A 13,698-nucleotide genomic window follows, 5' to 3' on the forward strand; every position below is an offset into this window, starting at 1 on the left:
TGTGGTTCCGGCTGGGCCCAGCTCCAAGGCCAAGTCTGAGAGAGAGAGAGGAGTCAGAAGGACCCAGAGAGAAGAAGAAGGAACCCCAAGACCCCAGAATACAAACAGCAGGGTGAAGGGTTGGCACCCAGGGTACCGGATCCCAAGCTGGCAGAGAGAAAAGCACACCTTAGCCAGGAACCGGAGGTCGTGGGCAGGATCTGCCACGACCCTCACCAAATCCACTAGAAAGGCATACCAAGCATAGGGTCAGGGAGCCCAGAGGAGGCTTGACCAACAAGAGACCCGAGGGAGCCGGACATAAGTGGATCCCTGGTGGGAACGGCCAGTAGAAAGGACAGTCAGAAAGGAGCTCAGGACCACGCTCCAGAATTGCTTGGGGGTTGGCCGAGTCCAGGACCTGGTGGACGCAGCACGGCTCGGGTGGTCGCTTCAGGCCAGAGTGACCATAAGAACACCCGTAAGTAAAAACCCCTGAACTGAACAGCCCGACTCTGAGTCTTCTTGCTTGATCATCCTGCACCTTCACAACCACCATCCTCTACATCTGACCCCCTGAGGCTATACCCCTCCCGTTGGGGGTTATACTACCACAGCTGCACACATACCACCAGCCTCAGCGGACCCTTCTGCAGCGGCGGCCTTTTGACCGCAAATCAACGGGTGGCGTAGTCGACACTAAGAACAACTATAACATCTGTAAAGACTGCCACACACTGAGTTTGACACCCTGGGCACGGACCGGGTCGCCGCCACTCGGAGACTACAACCCCCATCAGATCCGGCTCCGGGTAATCCCCAAACAGCACTGGCCCAGGGGGCGCGTCACACACACACACACACACTGTACACACATGCAGGCATATACACACACACACATGCAGGCATACACACACACACATGCAGGTATATATATACACACACACACACATGCAGGCAGGCATATACACACACTGTACACACACAGGCATATACACACACACATAGGCATATACACACACACGCAGGCATATGCACACACGCAGGCATATACACACACACAGGCATATACACACACACAGGCATATATACACACACACACAGGCTATACACACACACACAGGCATATATATACACACAGGCATATATATACGCACAGGCATATATACACATACACACAGGCATATACACATACACACAGGCTTATACACATACACACAGGCATATACACACACACACAGGCATATACACATACACACAGGCATATACACACACACAGGCATATGCACATACACACAGGCATATACACACACACAGACATATACACATACACACAGGCGTATACACACACACTGGCATATACACATACACACAGGCATATACACACAGGCACACACAGGCAGCATATACATAAAAATTCATACAAACACACACAAATATTACACTACCTGTACAGTACAGAAGTGCTCCTAAGGCGGAGACTGCAGTGTAGGGCGCGCTGTGACGTCACTTTTAGCAGACGTGCGGCCCTGTCTGCTAACTCTGACGCTGCAGTGCAACCCCTGCTCTGCTCTTCGGCTCTCCTGCTCCCAGGCCCCTCCTGCTACTGTCCTGGGCATCACGGCGGCGGTGAGAGTGCGTGTGCGCGCCCTTAAAGGGCCCGCGACCACTTTTTTTTTTTTTTTAATTCTCCTCTGTCTTCTCTGCAGGGGGCCCTGGGCCCTCCGGGAAATTTCCCGGCACCCCGCCAGGCCTGTCCGAGCCTGGGTACAAGAAGGAAGCAGTAAGCAAGCCAGGCCTAGCTCCAGGCAGGCCCGAAGCTTAGAGAGTAAAAGACACAGATCAGGAGGCCTTATACCCGCTCATTGGGGAGAGTCCAGAAATGTACCCTTCGCCCTGAGTGCCCTGGACCGTACCTGCATCACAAGTAAAGGTATTGAAGTTTGCCCTTGTGTGTGTGCCTGTACTTCCTCTGGGACCATCCTGCCGTCTCTCTCCTGCTTCCACCATCTTTCTACACCTCTACACTGCCCTGAGGCCTGCTCCACCTGTGGGGAGCCGTCCCATCATAGCTGCCCCTAACATCAGCCTCAGTGGACTGCGGCAGCGCTGGTAACCTCTTACCAGAATCCACAGGTGGCGTCACGAAAAATAATTCCCCCATTTCACTGACCGCCCTGGGTCACGGACCGGTCCAACCACCATGATATCCCCTGCAAGCGGCCAGAGGCCCAGCTGGGGGCGCGTCACTCACCTGTCCAGTAATCATCCTTTAGAACGGATCCAGCAGAAATCTGTTGTCAAAAAAGTTCTGCAGACACAACTTTTTTGTCCATTTTTAAAAAAACTGATTCCACATACACGTACGGTGCATGTGTGACACCCCAGGGGTCTGGTTGCCACAGTGATAGAGATATTATGTCTGAGAGCAGGTGGGAGGTCCTTTGGTCAGGGATCCTGTGCATGCCACACCTCCTGCCCAGTCTTGGGAGGGGAAGAACTTCCCCTGTATAAACCCGGGGCTGAGGCAGGGTGAGTCAGACAAGGAGAGTGGAGAAGAGAAGCAGCATAGGAAACAGCAGAGTTACAAGGAGTCAGGGGCTGGCAGCTACAGAGCTCGCCCTGACTAAGAAGATTCTTTACCGGACCCGGAGTCCGAGGCTGTGGGGACTAAATCCTACCCAGCAGCAGAATCCGTCGGGCAGGGGATTTCAGGTCCTCTGGCCCAGAAGCCTGAAGGCACGGTCACACGCGTGGGACCAGCACCGCCATCGTGGAGCGGAAGCCATTAGAAGGCCCCGAGTCACCGGCCATACGGGTGAGCACCACACGGTACACTCAGGGACGTGGGCTACTTACATCAGCTTCTAGCAAGGTAGCCAGAAGAGTACAGTCAGTTTGGGAGGCCTACAACTACGCCTGGCCAGGGGAGATCCCATCTGCTCAAAGACTGACCAGGCCCCGTTTGCTAGCAAGTACTCCGGGAGGGTCTGTCGTTGTTACCAGTAAAGACCCTGAACTACACCGTACCGTCTCTGAGTGGTTCCTGCTACCCCCATCATCCACGTCGGCTGCCCTGAGGCCATACCCCTCCCGTTGGGGGTTATACTATCACGCTGCACAATCCTACCACCGGCCTCAGCGGTCTGCCCTGCAGCAGCAGCTTCCTGGCTGCACTCAACGGGTGGCGTAGTCATCAACTATTTACTACTAATAGACTGCCGTCTAGTTTGACTCCCTGGGCACGGACCGGGTCACCGCCACGAGATTACAACCCTCCACGGATCCGGCTCCGGGTAAGCTCCCGCGTGCGCACCGCAGCGCGACACAGGCCCAGGGGCGCGTCAACTTTGGCGTAGTCGGCAGGATTTCGTGCCCGCAACCACCGGGTACTGCGTGCCTGAAAAGCAAAGACTGTTCAAACTTACCAGTGGTGAAGGTTTCCCGCCATTCGGCGCCATCTTCTACCTTCTTCCCGCCATCCGCGAAGTTTTCCCGCCATCCGGCGCCATCTTCGACCTTCTTCCCGCCATCCGTGGAGTTTTCCCGCCATTGGACGCCATCTTGAGGACGCCGCGCGGGAAGAAGAGGGGCGTGGACTCCGAAAGCGCGCGAGAACTGAAGCCCCGCCTCACGTCCGGACGTTGCGTAAGGTCCTGGAAGGAGCCCAGCAGACGCCGACGTCACAGGAGCGCGACGGAAGGTCCTCAACCCTGACGATCCACTGCGGAGCCGCGGCCTACGGAAGAGGATCATCGCAAGGTAGGCCACGGTCCACTAGGGGGGAGGAAGATGTCGGATACGGAGGAGAGCTTCACTGCCTCAACCCCCGCCAGCGCTACCGCTGCTGCAGTTATGCCCTTCACCATGCCCTATATCCCGGGAGCAGCTTGGCTACCCCAGTACTCAGGGGAGTCACATACCCTGCATGACTTTAGAGAAAAGCTGGATAGCCTCTTCCAGGTGTACCCCCTCACAGAAGAGCAAAAAGTGAGCATCCTGGTGGCCCAACTAACCGGGGCAGCCAAAAGGGAAGTAAAATCCTGGCCACCTGGGAGGAAGACTGTCGCAGGGATACTAACCCGGCTGAAGGACACCTTTGATACCCGCACCTCAGCCGAGATTAAGCTTAGATTCTACGGGTGCAAGCAGCGAGCGCATGAGAGTATAAGGGACTATGCACTAAACCTACAAGAGGCCCTGAGGGCCATAAAGCAGACCGACCCTGATGGGGTGGGAAACGAGGACAGGCTGTTGACTGAACAATTTATAGAGGGTTTATATTGCAATGCCCACCGAACCCAGTTGCGGGCAATGGCCTTACAGGATCCCCATCTGGACTTTGCACAGTTCAAGGACAGAGCCATCCGGGTGCTCCGAGAACCGGCACCAGGTGGCGTTGTGACCCACAGACGCCCCACTACCACTTACTACCAGGAGGCGGCGCCCTTGTCAGCAGGGCCTGTGGGAGCTGATGCGCAGGCTTTGGACAATGACCCGGCTCCAGACCTACACCATCAGGTCCAAGAGCTAGCTAAGAGCGTTGCTGCGCTAACCCGAACTGTGCAGTCTTTACAGGTTTCCACCCCAGGGAAGATCCAGCTGGCATCCGGACCGGAGGACATCCCGTGGCGTCGACCAAGGAGGACCCCACCGGCCAGAGGAAGACCCAGTGACCGATACAGTGAGGACGGACGACCCATCTGCCGCCGCTGCAATCAACCCGGACATATGGCAAGGTACTGTTCTTTAAACGGGCACAACCTGGGGTAGAGGGCCAACCCCCAGGAAAAAGATCACCAGGCCCATCGAACTGGCGCGACAGATATGTGGGAGGACGTCCAGTCTTGCCTGTGGTACTGGATGGCATTCCCATGAGTGCCCTACTGGACACCGGGTCACAGGTCACCACCATCCCGTACGTGCTCTTCAAGCAGTACTGGAATGACTCGGATATTACCCGCTACCCCGACGACGACTTGAGTATCATCGCCAGCAATGGTCAGCCCGTGCCACAGATCGGATTTAAAGAGGTGACCATCAAAATTGGTAGAGTCGAACTGGCCGCACAGGGACTGATCATTGTAGATATCGATAAACATGAGAGTCACCCAAAAATAACTCTAGGAACTAATGTAATTGAAAATTGTCTTGCAGAGGTGATTTTCCTTTTACAGCAGGTTGCCAAGAATGCCAGCTCCGGCGAGCAGCGGGTGCTCCAGAAAGAGATCCGGGCACTGATGCAACGGCAACAAGTGGAACTCTCCGGCGGTGAGATTGGTAGCGTAAGAATGTGTGACCCTTTTCCTATTGCCATGCCCCCAAAAAGTGAAATGATGATTTGGTGCCGGGCAGCTATTGGTCTGAGAGGTAGAGATTACCAGGCAATGGTAGAACCAGTTTACTCAGACAGTAGGCCCACCATTTTGACAGCACGGGGGGTGGTCAATGTACGCCATGGGAGGGTGCCCATTCGCATAATAAATATCGGGGAGAGGGAAGTGTACCTGCCCCGGTATGCCACGCTAGCCAAATTATATACCACTAATCAAAGTTCTATACAATCTGTGGAACCCTTGCCTCCATCTCACCCGGAGGAAGGTAACGGCTCTAAGAAAGACATGGAGGACTGGTGTCAGCAACTACATTTGGGTACTGACTCCACTCCCTCACATCAGAAACAAGGAGTCTATCGGGTGGTTCAAGAGTATGAGAGAGTGTTTAGTAAACACCCGTTAGACTTCGGGCGAGTCAAGGGGGTAGAACATCGCATCCCCACGGGAGATCATCCTCCCATAAAAGAGAGGTATCGACCCGTACCCCCTGCACATTACCAACACGCCAAGGGGATGCTTAGAGATATGAAGGAGGCTGGGGTAATCCGGGATAGTTGTAGCCCCTGGGCAGCCCCATTAGTTTTAGTCAAAAAGAAAGACAACACCATGAGGATGTGTGTAGATTACCGGAAAATCAACCGTATCACACACAAGGATGCGTACCCCTTACCAAGGATAGAGGAGTCATTGGCTGCTTTAAGATCTGCTAACTTCTTCTCTACCTTGGATCTCACTAGCGGGTACTGGCAGGTTCCTGTAGCAGAGGCGGACCGTGAGAAGACCGCATTCACCACCCCGATGGGACTTAGCGAGTTCACCTGCATGCCGTTCGGACTCTGCAACGCACCAGGAACCTTCCAACGCCTAATGGAGTGTTGTCTGGGCCACAGAAACTTCGAGACGGTCCTGTTGTACCTGGACGATGTCATCGTATATTCCAAGACGTATGAGGACCACCTGAAACACCTGGCGGAAGTGTTCGAGGCTCTGGCGAGTTACGGCCTAAAGGTGAAACCCTCCAAGTGTCACCTCCTGAAACCAAAGGTGCAGTACCTGGGACACGTGGTGAGCGCTGACGGAGTGGCTCCCGACCCCGATAAGATCACCGCAATTAAGGGATGGCCAAGCCCCTCCAGCGTAAAAGAAGTGCGGCAGTTCCTCGGGTTGGTAGGCTACTACCGAAGGTTTATTCCCGGTTTCACCAAAAAGGCAGCACCTATGCAGGACCTCCTGATAGGCCAGTCCCGGAAGGCCAAGAACCAGAAGCCGCCCTTCAAATGGGAAGAGCTGGAAGAAGAGTCCTTCCGCCAGCTGAAGATGGCCCTCACGGGGGACGAAATCCTGGCGTACCCGGATTATAGCCAGCCCTTTATCCTCTACACCGACGCCAGTAACATCGGGCTAGGAGCCGTACTGTCCCAGATCCAGCAGGGGAAGGAACGAGTAATCGCCTACGCCAGCCGAAAACTGCGACCCACCGAAAGGAACCCCGAGAATTACAGCTCATTTAAGTTAGAGTTCCTGGCCGTAGTATGGGCAATCACTGAGCGCTTTAAGCATTACCTCGCTTCTTCCCGGTTCACCGTGTACACGGATAACAACCCGCTGACACACCTGGACACGGCAAGACTCGGTGCCCTGGAGCAGAGGTGGATGGCCCGTCTGTCCAACTACGAGTTCACAATTAAATACCGGGCAGGACGCTCCAATACCAACGCGGACGCCCTGTCCAGGATGCCCAACCTGCCGGACGGAGGAGAAGATCCGGAGGGACTGGAAGAAGTTGAACTCCCTGCGTTCCACCGTCATGGGACTATTCAGTATTCCCACCGGGTAAGGAGTAAGCAGGCTGCTACGTTGAACCCCTTACCCCACTACAACTGGGCGGAAACGCAAGACAGCGACCCTGCCGTCCGACTGGTGAAGGAGATGCTGACTCGGCCGGAGGCTCGCCTTGAACCAGACGCTCCGGAGGAAGCCAAACAACTATGGGCAGAGAAGAGTCGACTGTTCCTTTACAAAGGGAAGTTGTGCCGCAGAATGGTTAACTCCCGGACGCATGAATTACTCTGGCAAGTAGTGGTGCCCCGAAGAGACGCAGCCATGGTGATGGAGGCATACCACGACGGAGCTGGACACTTTGGGTGGAAAAAGCTGGAGTTCCTGCTGCGCGAGCGATTCCACTGGGTAGGCATGAGGGGAACCATCGAGAAGTGGTGCAGAGATTGTGGCCCGTGCAACCTGAGAAGGAAGGACCGAGCCAGCCAGAAAACTCCCCTGCAGTCCATCGTCACCCGGCAACCGTTGGAACTGGTAGCCTTGGATCATGTAAAACTGACCCCAAGCAGAAGTGGCTACGTCTACGCGTTAACCATCGTGGATCATTACTCCCGGTTCTTGGTTGTCGTCCCCGTCAAGGACTTAACGGCTCAAACAGCAGCTAGAGCCTTCCAGCAGCACTTCTGCCGTCCACACGGGTACCCGGACCAAGTGCTGACGGACCAGGGACCTGCCTTTGAAGCGGAGGTCTTTCAGGAATTCTGCAATCTGTATGGCTGCCGGAAGATAAGGACGACACCCTACCATCCGCAGACTAATGGACTTTGTGAAAAAATGAACCAGGTGGTAATGGATCTTCTAAAAACGTTGCCCCTGGAAGAACGCAGTCTGTGGCCTGAAAAGTTGCCTGATCTGGTGGACCTATACAACCACATCCCGGTAGGTTCCACCAACTGTACCCCGGCTTACCTAATGAGGGCAAGACCTGGTAAGTTACCTGTTGACCTGGAAATGGGAGTCCTGACCCCCGAGGACACTTCACCAGAAACAGACTGGGACACAGAGAGGCAGCAGCAGTACCGGAGAGTACAGGAGAGCGTGGAGCGAAGTCTCTGTCAGGCTAGGGAAAGACAAGAGAAAACTTACAACCAGTATGCTCCCGCTGTTCCCCTGGTACCCGGAGAGCAGGTCTTGAAGAGGAAGAGACGGCTCCACAAGTTGGACGACCAGTGGGAGAAGGACCCGTACACCGTACTGCCCTCAAGCCACGAGAACCCGAAGGTCTGTACCATCAGTAAAGACGGAGGGGAAACCACAGCCATTGTATCCCGGGACCACCTGAAGAAGTGTCCCGAACAACTGAGGAACCCTGAAGAGGAACAAGAAGACCATCGACCCGTGGAAGAAAGGGAAGATATGGTTAGTACCGTGCTCGGGGACTTTCCTCAGTCTTGGACTCAAGTCAATGGTGCAGTTGTGGTACCCGTACTCACCTTCCTCCAACCATCATCCCAAGAACCTACGGAGCAACGGGTAGAGCTGGAAGAACAGCCGGTCCAGGAGGCAGAAGACTCCACACAAGCAGAACAGGAGAATCAACCCTCTGCTTATAGTGAGCCTGCCGTACCCCTAGTGAGACAAGGAGCCGGTAGACAGCTGCCCAGTTTACCCTTGACAGCTCCTACACCCTGTAGTTCAGGGCCAGACAGTCAGCTCCGTAGGTCCACTCGGGCCACTAGAGGCCAGTTACCCGCACGCTGGAGAATTTAAAGTGTATAAATTGTTTTATCTATGTTTTTCTGTGTCTTGTTGCTTGTGTATAATTTTGTGTTTCTAGTTATTTTTAGGAAACCTTGGTGGATTTACCGGGAATCCTTGTATATAGTTGGAGCGTAACCCAGGATGGACTAGAGACTGTTAAGGACTCGGGGTAGGACAGACCCCTACCTGGTTACGTCTCCCTGTGTTGGTGAAATGGACACCTTTGCTTTTCTTCAAAGACTGCATCCGGTTGCGGACACGCCGTAACCATCTTATGTGTTTTTCTTATAGTATTGTTATTGTTATACTTTGTTATGTTTTTCTAAATGTGTTTAGTCCCGGAGTACTAAATTTCACTAGGGGGGAATGTGACACCCCAGGGGTCTGGTTGCCACAGTGATAGAGATATTATGTCTGAGAGCAGGTGGGAGGTCCTTTGGTCAGGGATCCTGTGCATGCCACACCTCCTGCCCAGTCTTGGGAGGGGAAGAACTTCCCCTGTATAAACCCGGGGCTGAGGCAGGGTGAGTCAGACAAGGAGAGTGGAGAAGAGAAGCAGCATAGGAAACAGCAGAGTTACAAGGAGTCAGGGGCTGGCAGCTACAGAGCTCGCCCTGACTAAGAAGATTCTTTACCGGACCCGGAGTCCGAGGCTGTGGGGACTAAATCCTACCCAGCAGCAGAATCCGTCGGGCAGGGGATTTCAGGTCCTCTGGCCCAGAAGCCTGAAGGCACGGTCACACGCGTGGGACCAGCACCGCCATCGTGGAGCGGAAGCCATTAGAAGGCCCCGAGTCACCGGCCATACGGGTGAGCACCACACGGTACACTCAGGGACGTGGGCTACTTACATCAGCTTCTAGCAAGGTAGCCAGAAGAGTACAGTCAGTTTGGGAGGCCTACAACTACGCCTGGCCAGGGGAGATCCCATCTGCTCAAAGACTGACCAGGCCCCGTTTGCTAGCAAGTACTCCGGGAGGGTCTGTCGTTGTTACCAGTAAAGACCCTGAACTACACCGTACCGTCTCTGAGTGGTTCCTGCTACCCCCATCATCCACGTCGGCTGCCCTGAGGCCATACCCCTCCCGTTGGGGGTTATACTATCACGCTGCACAATCCTACCACCGGCCTCAGCGGTCTGCCCTGCAGCAGCAGCTTCCTGGCTGCACTCAACGGGTGGCGTAGTCATCAACTATTTACTACTAATAGACTGCCGTCTAGTTTGACTCCCTGGGCACGGACCGGGTCACCGCCACGAGATTACAACCCTCCACGGATCCGGCTCCGGGTAAGCTCCCGCGTGCGCACCGCAGCGCGACACAGGCCCAGGGGCGCGTCACATGTCGGAAGTGGGTGTAAGGAGCGGGCTCCTGCAGTGAGCCCACCACATACCCGGCAGGTGATGGCTGTGTATTACAGCCAGGACCTGCCCCTAACAATCATGGGTGGAGTCGTGTTCCGCCCGCGATTGTAAACTTGTTAAATGCTGCTGTCATTCTCCGACAGTGGCATTTAACACACGCTGATGTGCGTGCGCGTCATTAATTCCGCCCATTGGTGCACCCGCGACGTGATCGCGGGTCACCAGTTAATTTGTCATGACAGCTGGGGTTCATGCTTGTCATTATGGCGCTCGTTTGAAACCCTGCCTGTGGCCCAGCTTTAAAGGAGACCGTGAGTTCTACTATATGCAGCGACCCTGTGCATCACTGTGATGCTACAAGTTCCCTAAGGGGGCTAACAAAAACAGTAAAAAGTAAAAAAAAAATTTTGAAAAAAAACCAAAAATTCAAATCATCCCCTTTTCCCCCATTGAGAATAAAGATATTAGAAAAAATAAAAAAATACACATATGTGGTATCGCCGCATTCATAAATCTCCGACCTATCAAAATATAAAAACAATTAACCCAATTGTTAATTGTACAACTCGTCCCGCATTTAACAAGCCCTCATATGTCTGTGGACAGAAAAATAAAAGAGTTATGGCTCTGGGAAGAAGGGGAGGAAAAAACGGAAACTCAAAAACGGAAATTGTCTGCAGCGTGAAGGGGTTAACATTGAAGTCTATGGAAAACGGGTCCGTTAATTAGCCATCCGTTTTTCTTTCATTACTTTTTTTTTGGTTACTGGATCCGTTTCAAATGGAAGAAAACGGATGGCAGGAAATTTGCTTTTGTTAATAGATTTTGACTGTATTTATTTTATTCCAGGAATTAATTAAAGTACAGTAAAGTAAGATATATAGCGAATACTGTAAATATTGACCAAGGCATTTGGTTACATCATTTTTCTTCCCGGCATCATGTTGACTGTAATAATTTTTTGTCTTTTTAATACGTGACCTTGAGTCATACTGAATTAACAGATGTTACCTCTATACATTCTCCCCTTGTGAAAGATTAAATACGGTATAATCATTAGTCATTCTCAACCTCTTTAAACATGCCATGTAAGAGCCGTCTGCCTCATTGTTTACATTGGCACCGGGCACACCTCTATATCTTGGCTTTATCCGGGGCTGATGCAACATTTTCAATTCCCTCTGACAAGACTTTCATAATCAGTCCCTGACATCAGCCTGGAGCTGCCAGGGCGGATTTCGTAGCACCGTGTGCTTGTTCTGTAGAAGAGAAAAGCTGCAGTGTTTTAAGGTTTCCTTGTAAGTTGGGATCAGAAGAGCTGTGACATATGCAGGTGGTGGAGATGTGAAGTGAGATGTATTCTGCATAGGGTCTTAACACACAGCTCTGGCAAAAATTAAGAGACCACTGTAAAATTTTCATTTTCTCTGATTTTTCTCTTTATAGGTATATTTTGGAGTAAAATGTACATTGTTGTTTTATTCTATAAACTACTGAGAACATGTCTCCGAAATTCAAAGCTAAAAATTTCGTATTTATTTGCAGCCAATGAAAAATTGGCAAAATAATAAAAAAGAAACCGTGCTTTCAGACCTCAAATAATGCCAAGAAAACAAGTTCTTATTCATTTAGAAACAACAATACTCATGTTTTAACTCAGGAAGAGTTCAGAAATCAATATTTGGTGGAATAACCATGATTATAAATCACAGCTTTCATGCGTCTTGGCATGCTTTCCACCAGTCTTTTAGGCTATGTGCCCACGAGGCAGAAATGCTCCGGATTTTTTCCTGAGCGTTTCTGCATCTCCCCTGGCAGAAAAAAACGCATGCGGATTGTACATGCGGATTGTACATGCGGATTGTACATGTGGATTGTACATGCGGATTGTACATGCGTTTTTTCTGCCAGGGACAAGCGGATGTGAAGCGTTCTTCACATGCATTTCCGCATGCGGGTTGTCAAGCGCTTTCCAAGCGATTTTAGCACCACTTGTCAACTTGGTCACACTATATAAATCCATGCAACCGGCATGGATTTATATAGTGTGACCGTAAGAATGTTAAAAAATAAAAAATAAATCTATACTTACCTTCCGATGGCCCCCGCAGTCTCCGTCCTGGCTGCTGGCAGCTCGCGGTACACTATACTGAAGGACCTGCACTGACGTCATTTAGTCATGTGATGGCAGGTCCTTCAGTGTAGTGTACCGCGAGTCCACAGCACGCTGCCGGCAAGTGAAGACAAGGAGACCGGGGGCCATCAGAAGGTAAATCTAATATTTATTTTTTATTTTATTCTTTTTTTAACAGGTACTATGGTACCCGGGTCTGGAGGAGAGTCTCCTGTCCTCCACACCCGGGTACCATCCGCACATTGAAACGCATATTATCCGTGTGTGCAAATGTGCTGACACGGATAATATGCGTTTCAATGCAAGTCAATGGCGGCAATTACGCTGCGTGTCCGCAAAATTAATGGACATGCTGCGTATTTTCCCGCAATGCTAATCCACAGCGGAAATTTCCGCAGCATGTGCACAGCACATGCGGATTATCATTGGGGAACATGGCAGACCTTCTACCATGCATTTTTTAAGCGTTTCTGCAGCGTTTTTGCCACTGCGAAAACGATTAAAAAACGCATCGTGGACACACAGCCTCACACTGCTTTTGAGTGACCTTATGCCACTTCTGATACAAAAATTTAAGCAGCTCTTCTTTGTTTGATGGCTTGTGACTATCCATTTTCCTCTTGATTACATTCCAGAGGTTTTCAATGGGGTTCAGGTCTGGAGATTGGGCTGGCCATGACAGGGTCTTGATGTGGTGCTCCTTCATCCACACATTGATTGACCTAGCTGTGTGGCATGGGGCATTGTCCTCAGAGTTGAGGAACATTGCCTGAGCAGAAGGAAGCAAGTGTTTTTCAAGGATAACCTTGCATGCGGCTTGATTCATACGTCTTTCGCAAAGATTAACCTGCCCAATTCCAGCCTTGCTGAAGCATCCTCTGATCATCACCGATCCTCCACCAAATTTCACAGTGGGTGCAAGACACTGTGGCTTGTATGCCTCTCCTGGTCTCCGTCAGACATGTAGAGATGGTGATTTTTAGAAAACTGTGCAGTGGTCTCTTAATTTTTGCCAGAGCTGTATATGCAGTGACTCCTCCAGGTGGGTTCCTATAAAAGCAAGATTGTTTTTTCATGCACTTGCAAACAATATTATAAAAGAAAAAAAAAACAGGCACCATAGTATAGATCAAAATGGCATCAAAAATTGACTTTGGGTTTTTGACATCCAAGACCCTTGATACAATTTTTGTCTTCTTATTTGCTAAAAATGTGCTTTCCCCAGAGAGAGGGAGTCCTGCACTGGTTCTAGCCACCATAGCAGAGTAGAACGGATCAAATAGAGGAGAGACCCCTCACTCCTTGTATACTATAGTTGTAGCGTGGTCAGATCTACACTTTTATAC

General features: G+C 51.6%; 1 long non-coding RNA gene across 1 annotated transcript in view; it reads left to right on the plus strand.

Moving 5' to 3' along the window:
* LOC141171534 (uncharacterized) overlaps positions 1–13,698 on the plus strand; it is a 52,752-nt gene that overhangs the window by 32,126 nt on the left and 6,928 nt on the right. The window contains exon 2 of the long non-coding RNA XR_012252332.1: positions 1,689–1,912. This is a non-coding gene — a long non-coding RNA (uncharacterized lncRNA). The remainder of the gene's footprint in view (positions 1–1,688; positions 1,913–13,698) is intronic.

This window comes from Phyllobates terribilis, unplaced genomic scaffold, assembly GCF_046119375.1.
Source record: "Phyllobates terribilis strain yellow unplaced genomic scaffold, ASM4611937v1 Scaffold_12__6_contigs__length_324123572, whole genome shotgun sequence".
In the NCBI taxonomy this organism is placed as follows: domain Eukaryota; kingdom Metazoa; phylum Chordata; class Amphibia; order Anura; family Dendrobatidae; genus Phyllobates; species Phyllobates terribilis.